Genomic DNA, 12,083 nt, shown 5'->3' on the forward strand with positions numbered 1-12,083 from the left:
GCACCTTAGTATGAAGAAAGGCTTTAAAAATGAGTTTTGAATGAATGGAAAGATTCTCTGAAGACTTGTCCACCTGGGGAGCAAATGAAATAGAATGCTGCCAATCAGACCGTGGCTCCTGTCCCATGACTTTTATGTGTCTGATACTGATTCTAATTTTACTAGGATATGATGACAGTTGAATAGCAGATATCATGATAATTATTTCATTCTCTCCCTTAATGGGAGGGGTTACATTTTAAAATGTTAAATGTTCTTCACAAAGCCTCATATATGAGAGGTACTCGGTATGCTTAGTAAGTATGCTTAAAATGAATAAATGAATGAGCAAATAAAGCTAAGACTGCTATTTTTTTTTGTATAATACATCAGTCAAGATGCAAGATTTGGTTAAAAAAAAGTTGTACAGCTGACTATCTACTTGTAAAAAAACTTGGGGACCACAATGACAAGTAATTTTTATTTCAATTTCCTCTGAATGTTATGGAATTTCTAGGTTAAATGATTGTTGATAGCTGTGATTGGGGTTGAATGTGCATTCAGCCCAGAAATAGCCCCTGAACAGTGGTTTATAATTTTTTTAAATTAAATCAGTTGATTTTCTTATAGCTTAACATTTTTTTCTGTTAAAAAAATGAGTATAAGATAATGTAGCAAATAGCACATATGTTCTCTAGTCATTGATATCTGAATTAAAATCTGACTCCTTGAATTACTAGCTATATGACCTAAGACAAGTTCTTTATCTTCTCATATCTGTTTTTTTTCCTGTATAAAATAATAGTTATCACACTTTTTAGCTCATAGCATTATCACAATGGTTAAATTAAAAAACTTAATGCTCTGTCTTAATTAGTATGGACAATTCTGCCTAATATATAGGAATTCTTCAACAAACAATTGCTATGATGATAATGATGGTGAGCTCTACAATCAGAATATCATTTTTATTTTCTTAAGAAGGCAGTGATACTAGATAAGTCATTAAAATGTGTGTATCACATATTATGAGATATGAGAAAGTTAGGAAGAATTTTTTTTCCTTGAAAGAGATTTAATATTTCATCTGAATCACTAGATAAAAATTTAATAATCCTCCTTCCCAAGGAAGAGAATAAAGCATGATGCTGTCCCAAACCTACTGTTCCTTGTCAGAGAAAAATCATCATTGTTAATGCTACCCGTTAGGAGGACATACGACTCAGCACAAAAATCACAAACCATGTAGACTGCTTGTTTAATGCACTATCAGTGTGAATGCTGGAGGAAATTCAGGGGGAAAGTTTGAAAAAAAAATTATACATTTTGCATTTAGCTTTTAGGCTTTTCTGATCTTTTCACACCACAATTTAAGAATTAATTTATTAAGGTCACCATTTTCAACCTCATTGTCTGATTTGAATTTGAATACAAGCAGATTCTTCATTAGTATTGTTTGATTTATTTAATATTGGTCAAACAAAGCTGTATTCAACTGATTATAAAACAGAAATAAATGCAAGTCCTATCTAATGGACTAATAATATAAACAAGTTTGGGGATTAAGCAACAAAGTATGGAGTCAAATAAGCAATGACCACTGCCTTGGAACCCAAGGCAACAATCGAATCGTTCTTTTCCAGTGATCAGGAAACTATAGATTAATGGAATGGGATAACCACTGATAAATATAAATACACAGGTACACACACACACCTGCATGTATATAGATACATGCAGACATTCTTATAGTTATCTTGCCATTCATTCAACAGACATGTATTGAGCCTGTTTCTATGGCAGGCATTGGAGATACTACAGTAACTTAACTAGACCTGGTCCTTATGCTCACTTTCTCATTTGCCCTCCAGCACAGGAAGATGATTACTGTCAGGAGAATGAAGTCCAGGGTTCCATAGGCATATAAGGCTGCCAATTCAATTATCTTCTCTCAGAAATGGAATTTAGAAGCAAGGTAAGAAATAATAAATAAGCAGCGGAAATAGAGGAAAAGTCAAACAATGATCAGTGAGCTAAAAATAAGACAAGCAGTAGATTGTTTCTCTTTTCTGTCCAGTGTCCATCTTTCATTCCAGATCTGCTGGCTAGGGCTCTGGTTCTACATACACAGAAAAAAAAAAAAATCTCATTCCCACAATCTTTTGTTCATACCGTTTCCCTACGTGAAAAGTTATACTCTCTTTTCTTTCTTTCTCCAAATCCTGTCCATTCATTAAGAAGCCACTCTGCCTCCAAGAAACCTGTATTAAGCACTCCATCCCTCATAGACCTCTTTTTCTGACTTCCCAATTCCCCACAACTGAATAGACCACATCACACATTTTAGCATTTAATTACTAGTTAATGTAACCAGTGCTTAGTCACCTTACACGTTGTGTCTTTAGTTTTTCATCCATTCAACTATAATATGCACTAGGTCCTGTGCTGAGATTGGGTCGAAGGTTTGGGGAGGATGCATAGGGAAAGGAAAATAGCAATTAGCTGAAGAACCTCCTTTCAAGGAGCTTTCTATGGATTAGGAGTACTGAGTCATATATGCACAATACTGTAGGTTGAGTTGTGTTCCTCCGCATATTGGGAAGAATGTTGAAATAAATCCTAACGATCAGTTTCAAAGAATGTGACCGTATTTATAAATGTGGTTTTTGCAGGTGTAATCAAGTTAAGATGAGGTGGGTCCTAATGCAATATGAATGGTGGACTTATAGGAAGAGGTGAATGGACACAGAATGCCAGGGGGAATGCCATTTGATTACTAAGGCTGAGCTTGAAGTGGTGTGTCTATGAGTCAAGGAACTCTGATTGCTGGAAACACCAGACATTGAGAGAAAAGGCAAGGCCCAGATAACAACTTAATTTCAGACTTCTAGTTCCCAGAATTGTGAGAGAAAACAGTTCTATTGTTGTCAGTTTCCCAGTTTGTGGTACTTTGTTATGATAGCTCTCCATTCAGTTCAATTGCTAAGTTGTGTCCGACTCTTTGTGACCACATGGACTGCAGCACACCAGGCGTCTCTGTCCATCACCAACTCCAAGCTAATATATCATGAGTCCAAAGAAGGAAGGAGAAAAGATTGGAAATGAGGAGTGATTGGGCCGGTTGAATGCTTCAGATGTCCTGAGGAGAAAACAATCATCTCTATAGGGGATTGGTTGTATACTGGGGGAAGTTTTATGGATGGGTACTGGGTCTTAAGGTTTACCAGGGTTTGAACATCTAAGATGGGATGAAAGAAGAAATTACATTACACTTTTAGGAATTAGCATGAGTAAAGGTGTAGACACATAGGAATAGAATCATAACATGCATTGTGTCCAGGGAGAATTAGGTGCTTTAGTTTTCTAGAGCATTTTGTGAGGGCAAAAAGTCGCTGAAGATGAGCTTGGAGAAGTAGACTGGGGCAAGATCATAGTGGGAAAACCTTCAACAAGAGGGGAAGAAAATCTGTCACCATTTACTCAGTAGGTACAGAGATTTGGAGAGTAGAGAGAGACACAAGTATGTGTCCTTTGGGAAACTGATCTGATGGTATTGTATCCAGCAAAGACTCTGTAACACAGTTACTAGGTTCCATCCTTGTGGATTCAGATTTAGTAACTCTTTGGTGGAGCCCAAGAATTTGCATTTCTAATAAACTCTCAGGTGGTACTAACACTACGAAACTGGGAGCATCCATTGAGGCCCCCTGGTGTAGATAGATGGGAATTTGGAAAGACATGAAGCCCTTGGACTGCAAGGAGATCCAACCAGTCCATTCTGAAGGAGATCAGTCCTGGGTGTTCTTTTGGAAGGAATGGTGCTAAAGTTGAAACTCCAGTACTTTGGCTACCTCATGAGAAGAGTTGACTCATTGGAAAAGACTCTGATGCTGGGAGTGATTGGGGGCAGGAGGAAAAGGGAACGATAGAGGATGAGATGTCTGGATGGCATCACTGACTCGATGGACTTGAGTTTGAGTGAACTCCGGGAGTTGGTGATGGACAGGGAGGCCTGGCGTGCTGCAATTCACGGGGTCGCAAAGAGTTGAACACGACTGAGCGACTGAACTGAACTGAACTGAACTGAAGCCAAGAAACCCTTTGGAGTGTAATGTAATGAAAAGATAAAAGATAAACCAGAGCTGAGGGAGTGGTGGTGGGCATGAAGATGAGGTAAGTAATTCCCACCAGGTTGGTCTTGGCTCATCACATGTAAAGATTCAGGGAGAGAGTGGCATTAGTTATTCTACATCTTTGACTCTGGGAGATTATTGTAATGCTTTTTGTTTCTTGTGTGTTAGTCACCAAACTAAAAATTGTCTGAGGATAATGACTGTCATTTGGCAGGTTTGTTAAAAAAAAAACACTTTGTATTTAGTATAGTAATAACTTTTACTGAATGTATAATATATGCCAGGCACTTTGCATAGATTACTTATTTTAAACTTCAGTGCCAGTCTATGAGTTGGGTATTACTTTTTGTTTTATACAAGAGGAAAGTGGAGCTAAGAGAGGTTGAGTAACTTACCTGAGGTCACACAGTAGCTAGGGGTTAACCAGGATTTGAACCAGGCTGTCTGATTTCAGAGCTCATGTCCTAATTCTTATATGACAGCCCTTCACTAGTGTAGATCTAGGATCTAATAGATGCTAGATCATTATACCAATTTACCTTATATGACAACAACATAATCATAAAGGAAAATTAGATGATAGGAAACAATTACAAAAAAATAAATAAACTCATCCATAAATCCACTATACAGTGATAAGCACTGCTAGCATGTATGCTTGAATCTTTTCATGTTTCTCTCTAAGTCTGCACATTTATACATATTTGGATTACACTATACTGCTTATGTGATTTTATAACTCTTTAAAAAATTAACAATACCATCAGCAATTTTTTTGTCAATAGATATACTCATATAACATCAATGTTAGTTGTAATTTATTTTCTGTTTTATGAGTATGCCATAATATATTGAACTGTTCTTCTCTAGTTGGGCATCTAGAAATGTGCCTGGATACTGAGAATTATCTTAAATGGCAAGCCACTCCAGTATTCTTGCCTGGGAAATCCCATGGACAGAGGAGCCTGGCAGGTTACAGTCCATAGGGTCACAAAGAGTTGGATGTGACTTAGCAACTAAACAGACAGATAGTCTGAGAATTATCTGATCTGTGGATGTATTATTAACCTGAAGTATAGACCTTGAAGCAGAGAACTCTGAATTTTATTGGAAAGGATAAAATTCATGTAGTTAAATTCTCCCATTTAATAGATGAGAAAGCCAAGGTCCAGGTAGGTAAAGTAGATGTATTATATTCACAATTATAAACTAGGACTATTATCTTCTCATCCATCTATTCATTTATCCCTTCATCCCTCCATCCCTCCCTCCATCCATCCATCTGTCCATCAAGTATTAGTGAGTGCTTATTTATGTAGGATACTGTTCTGTGTACAGCAGTGACCAAAACAAATCAAAGACCCTTCCATCATTGGAGCAAACATGATGGAGGAATTCATAACCTGGTCTCTTTTACTGCCCCACATTGCCAGTTTTCTAGATCACTTGTTTTTGTGTCATCCTATCAAAGATGCCAGCCAAGTAGAACTGCTCGATGCAAGACACAATCCTTTCCTCACTGAGTTTACACCAAGGGAAAACTGTGTCTTTCTAAGCAAAACAAACAGGTGTAGTCTGCTCAAACCCCCTGCAGGGGCATTTTGCTCCACTGTCCAGAGGTATTTAGGTATGCCCTGTCAATTTTTAACGGTCCTCTTCTCCTACCCTACTCCTTACACTTGAAGAAACACAATTTGTTTCCCACAAAAGACTGCAGTCAAGCTGAAAAATGCTTTCCTTTGTTTGTTCCTGAGCCACGCACAGCTGAAAGGTGGGGATAGCAGAGGATAGGCAGCTATTTCTTTTTCATGCATTTCTAGTAGGAATAGAGTTGCATTCAGCATCCAGACCCAAAGGATTTGCTCTGAAATCTTTTGTTTCTTATAATGATGACTATTCCTCCACCAAACCTTTTGGAAGCATTTCATCAATTAGTGCAAGTCTAGATTTGTACTCTCAAATATAAGTCTCAGAAGGTATTCCACTGACTCAGAAATGGAATAAAGTCCTGTGATTGGGAATCACAACAACTGGGCTGCAGATTCCTACTTCACCATGTACCGGCATGGGCATATTAACTTCTGTAAAGCTCAGTTTTTTCATCTGTCAAAGAGAGCTAATCACTCATTGTTCAGATAACCCTACACTTCTTTGTAATAGTGCTTACTATATTTAAGTATGTCTTCTGTCACTTTGCTTTGGGACCAACTCTCCCCTTATGCCCAGAACTGAGAGAGTATTCAGAGGAGGCAGATCTTTCAGTCTGAAAACCAGGAATGTTCCAGGCAAATTGGGATGAGTTGGCTACCCTCAGTTATGCAATAAACATTAAGAGACTGTTTAACATATGTCTTCTCTGCTAGACTGCATGCTAGGTAGGTATCTTGTCTGTCTTGTTCTAAGCATAGTGGCTGGATAAATTGCAAGCGTTGATAAATATTTGTTGAGTAAATATGTCATAGTGAAAAGTGAAAGTGTGAGTTGTTCAGTTGGGTCTGACTCTTTGTGACTCCATGGACTGTAGCCCACCAGGCTCCTCTGTTCTTGGAATTCTCCAGGCAAGAATACTGGAGTGGGTTGCCATGCCCTTCTTCAGTGGATCTTCCCAACCCAGGGATCAAACCCAGGTCTCGTGTATTGCAGGCAGATTCTTTACCATCTGAGCTACCAGGGAAGCCCTCAGATATATTACAGTTCAGTTCAGTCGCTCAGTTGTGTCTGACTCTTTGCGACCCCATGAACTGTAGCAAGCCAGGCCTCCCTGTCCATTTCCAACTCATGGAGTTTACTCAGATTCATGTCCATTGTGTCAATGATGCCATCCAACCATCTCATTCTTCTTATTGTCCCCTTCTCCTCCTGCCTTCAGTCTTTCCCAGCATCAGGGTCTTTTCAAATGAGTCAGTTCCTCGCATCAGGTGGCCAAAGTAGTGGAGTTTTACCTTCACCATCAGTCCTTCCAATGAATATTTAGGACTGATTTCCTTTAGGATGGACTGATTGGATCTTCTTGCAGTCCAAGGGACTCTAAAGAGTCTTCTCCAACACCACAGTCCAAAAGCATCAATTTTTCAGTGCTCAACTTTTTTTATAGTCCAACTCTCCCTCCATACATGACTACTGGAAAAACCAAAGCTTTGACTAGACAGACATTTGTTGGCAAAGTAATGTTTCTGCTTTTTAATGTGTTGTCTATGTTGGTCATAGCTTTTATTCCCAAGGAGTAAGTGTCTTTTAATTTCATGGCTGCAATCACCATCTGCAGTAACTTTGGAGACCCTAAAAATACAATCTGTCACTGTTTCCACTGTTTCTCCATCTATTTGCCATGAAGAGATGGGACCAGATGCCATGATCTTAGTTTTCTGAATGTTGAGTTTTAAGCCAACAGTTTCACTCTCCTTTCACTTACATCAAGAGGATCATGAGTTCTTCACTTTCTGCCATAAGGGTGGTGTCATCTACATATCTGAGGTTATTGATATTTCTCCCTGCAATCTTGATTCCAGCTTGTGCTTCTTCTAGCCCAGCATTTCTTGTGGTGTACTCTGCATATAAGTTAAATAAGCAGGGAGACAGTATATAGCCTTGACATACTCCTTTCCCTATTTGGAACTAGGCTGTTGTTCTCTGTCCAGTTCTAACTGTTGCTCCCTGACCTGCATACAGATTTCTCAAGAGGCATGTGAAGTGATCTGATATTTCCATCTCTTTAAGAATTTTCCAGAGTTGGTTGTGGTCCACACAGTCAAAGGCTTTGGCATAGTCAATAAAGCAGAAGTAGTCTGAAATGCAGTACTTGGATACAATCTCAAAAATGGCAGAATGATCTTTCTTCGTTTCCAAGGCAAACCATTCAGTATCACAGTAATCCAAGTCTATGCCCAAACCAGTAATGATGAAGAAGTTGAATGATTCTATGAAGACCTACAAGACCTTCTAGAACTAACACCCAAAAAAGATGTCCTTTTCATTTTAGGGGCAAAGGCTAATAGAATTTTGCCAAGAGAATGCACTGGTCATAGCAAACACCATCTTCCAAAAACACCAGAGAAGACTCTACACATGGACATCACCAGATGGTTAATACTGAAATCAGATTTATTATATTCTTTGCAGCCAAATATGGAGTTCTATGCAGTCAGCAAAAACAAGACTGGGAGCTGACTGTGGCTCAGACCATGAGCTCGTTATTGCCAAATTCAGACTTAAATTGAAAAAAGTAGGGAAAACCACTGGCCATTCAGGTATAACCTAAATCAAATCCCTTACGATTATACAGTGGAAGTGACAAATAGATTCAAGGGATTAGATCTGATACACAGACTGCCTGAAGAACTATGTACAGAGGTTTGTCACATTGTACAGGAGGCAGAGATCAATACCATCCCCAAGGAAAAGAAATGGAAAAGGGCAAAATGGTTGTCTGAAGAGGCCTTACAAATAGCTGTGAATAAAAGAGAAATGAAAGGCAAAGGAGAAAAGGAATGATATACCCATTTAAATGCAGAGTTCCAAAGACTAACAAGGAGAGATAAGAAAGCCTTCCTCAGTGATCAACTGAAAGAAATAGAGGCTGGCTAATGGCTTGTCAATTTTAATCATCTTCTCAGATAAATCAAGTTGACAAGCCATTAGCCAGACTCATCAAGAAACAAATGGAGAAAAATCAAATCAACAAAATTAGAAATGAAAATGGAGAAGTCACAACAGACAACACAGAAATACAAAGCATCATAAGAGACTACTATCAGCAACTATATGCCAATAAAATGGACAACTTGGAGGAAATGAACAAATTCTTAGAAAAGTACAACTTTCCAAAACTGAACCAGGAAGAAATAGAAGGTCTTAACAGACCCATAACAAGCATGGAAATCAAAACTGTAATCAGAAATCTTCCAGCAAACAAAAGCCCAGGACCAGGCGGCTTCACAGCTGAATTCTACCAAAAATTTAGAGAAGAGCTAAAACCTATCCTACTCAAACTCTTCCAGAAGATTGCAGAAGAAGGTGAACTTCCAAACTCATACTATGAGGCCACCATCACCCTAATACCAAAACCTGACAAAGATGCCACAAAAAGAGAAAACTACAGGCGAATATCACTGATGAACATAGATGCAAAAATCCTTAAAATTCTAGTGAATAGAATCCAACAGCATACTAAAAAGATCGTACATCATGACTAAGTGGGCTTTATCCCAGGAATGCAAGAATTCTTTAATATCCACAAATCAAGCAATGTAATACACCACATTAACAAATTGAAAGATAAAAAAACATATGATTTTCTCAATAAATGCAGAGAAAGCCTTTGACAAAATCAACAATCATTTATGATAAAAACCCTCCAGAAAGCAGGCATAGAAGGAACATACCTCAACATAATAAAAGCTATATATGACAAACCCACAGCAAACATTATCCTCAATGGTGAAAAATTGAAAGCATTCCCCCTAAAATTAGGAACAAGGCAAGGGTGCACACTCTTACCACTACTATTCAACATAGTTTTGGAAGTTTTGGGCACAGCAATCAGAGCTGCTACTGCTAAGTCACCTCAGTCGTGTCCGGCTCTGTGCAACTCCATAGACGGCAGCCCACCAGGCTCCCCCATCCCTAGGATTCTCCAGGCAAGAACACTGGAGTGGGTTGCCATTTCCTTCTCCAATGCATGAAAGTGAAAAGTGAAAGTGAAGTCGCTCAGTCGTGTCTGACTCTTAGCGACCCCATGGACTGCAGCCCACCAGCCTCCTCCGTCCATGGGATTTTCCAGCCAAGAGTACTGGAGTGGGGTGCCGTTGCCTTCTCCACAATCAGAGCAGAAAATGAAATAATAGGAATCCAGATTAGAAAAGAAGTAAAATTCTCACTGTTTGCAGATGATATGATTCTCTGCATAGAAAACCCTAAAGCCTCTACCAGAAAATTACTAGAGCTAATCAATGAGTTTAGTAAAGTTGTAGGATATAATATTCACACACAGAAATCCCTTGCATTCCTATATACTAACAATGAGAAAACAGAGAAATTAAGGCAACAATTCCATTCACCATTACAAGGAAAAGAATAAAATTCTTAGGAATATATCTACCTAAAGAAATAAAAGACCTATATATAGAAAACTATAAAACACTGGTGAAAGAAATCAAAGAAGACAGAAATAGATGGAGAAATATACCATGTTCATGGATTGGAAGACTTAATATAGTGAAAATGGGTATTCTACCCAAAGCAATTTATAGATTCAGTGTAATCCCTATCAAGCTACCAATGATATTTTTCACAGAACTAGAACAAATAATTTCACAATTTGTATGGAAACACAAAAAAAACCATGAATAGCCAAAGCAATCTAGAGAAAGAAGAATGAAAGTGAAGGAATCAACCTGCCTGACTTCAGGCTCTACTACAAAGCTACAGTCATCAAGACAGTATGGTACTGGCATCAAGACAGTATGGTACTGGCACCAAGACAGAAATATAGATCAAAGGAACAAAATAGAAAGCCCAGAGATAAATTCACACACTTATGGACACCTTATCTTTGACAAAGGAGGCAAGAATATACAATGGAGAAAAGACAATCTCTTTAACAAGTGATGCTGGGAAAACTGGTCAACCACTTGTAAAAGAATGAAACTAGAACACTTTCTAACACCATACACAAAAATAAACTCATGGATTAAAGATCTAAACGTAAGACGAGAAAGTATAAAACTCCAAGAGGAAAACATAGGCAAAACACTCTCCAACATGAATCACAGCAGGATCCTCTATGACCCACCTCCCAGAGCAATGGAAATAAAAGCAAAAATAAACAAATGGGACCTAGTTAAACTTAAAAGCTTTTTCACAACGAAGGAAACTATAAGCAAAGTGAAAAGACAGCCTTCAGAATGGGAGAAAATAATAGAAAACAAAGCAACTGACAAATAATTAATCTCAAAAATATACAAGCAACTCCTGCAGCTCAATTCCAGAAAAATAAATGACCCAATCAAAAAATGTGCCAAAAAACTAAACAGACATTTCTCCAAAGAAGACATACAGATGGCTAACAAATACATGAAAAGATGCTCAATATCACTCATTATCAGAGAAATGCAAATCAAAACCACTATGAGGTACCATTTCACGCCAGTCAGAATGGCTACGATCCAAAAGTCTACAAGCAATAAATGCTGGAGAGGGTGTGGAGAAAAGGGAACCCTCTTACACTATTGGTGGGAATGCAAACTAGTACAGCCTCTATGGAGAACAGTGTGGAGATTCCTTAAAAAACTGGAAATAGAACTGCCTTATGATCCAGCAATCCCACTGCTGGGCATACACACTGAGGAAACCAAAAGGGAAAGAGACACGTGTACCCCAATGTTCATGCCAGCACTGTTTATAATAGCCAGGATGTGGATGCAACCTGGATGTCCATCAGCAGATGAATGGATAAGAAAGCTGTGGTACATATACATGATGGAATATTCCTCAGCCATTAAAAAGAATACATTTGAATCAGTTCTAATGAGGTGGATGGAACTAGAGCCTATTATACAGAGTAAAGTAAGTTAGAAAGAAAAACACCAATACAGTATACTAACACATATATATGGAATTTAGAAAGATAGTAACGATAACCCTATGTGCGAGACAACAAAAGAGACACAGATGTATAGAACAGTCTTTAGGACTCTGTGGGAGAAGGCAAGGGTGGGATGATTTGAGAGAATAGCATTGAAATGTGTATATTATCATATGTGAAACAGATTGCCAGTCCAGGTCCAATGCATGAGACAGGGTGCTCAGGCCCGGTGCACTGAGATGACCCAGAGGGATGGTATGGGGAGAGAGCTGGCAGGGGGGTTCAGGATGGGGAACACATGTACACCCATGGCTGATTCATGTCAATGTATGGCAAAAACCACTACAATATTGTAAAGTAATTAGCCTCCAAAAAAATAAATAATTTTT

The 12,083-nt window shown here is 38.4% G+C and overlaps 1 protein-coding gene across 3 annotated transcripts in view; it reads left to right on the forward strand.

The window, feature by feature from the left end:
- The window catches only part of SGCD (sarcoglycan delta), a 1,105,251-nt gene that overhangs the window by 382,204 nt on the left and 710,964 nt on the right, over positions 1-12,083 (forward strand). The window contains exon 1 of one of the 3 annotated variants that reach the window (XM_070792126.1): positions 1,409-1,954. The exons of the other annotated variants lie outside the window; for them this stretch is intronic. The gene's annotated coding sequence lies outside the window, so the exon portion shown is untranslated. Of the gene's footprint in view, positions 1-1,408; positions 1,955-12,083 lie in introns of those variants that run through there. 3 annotated transcript variants of the gene reach the window in all.

Source organism: Bos indicus, chromosome 7 (genome assembly GCF_029378745.1).
Source record: "Bos indicus isolate NIAB-ARS_2022 breed Sahiwal x Tharparkar chromosome 7, NIAB-ARS_B.indTharparkar_mat_pri_1.0, whole genome shotgun sequence".
Classification (NCBI taxonomy): Eukaryota; Metazoa; Chordata; class Mammalia; order Artiodactyla; family Bovidae; genus Bos; species Bos indicus.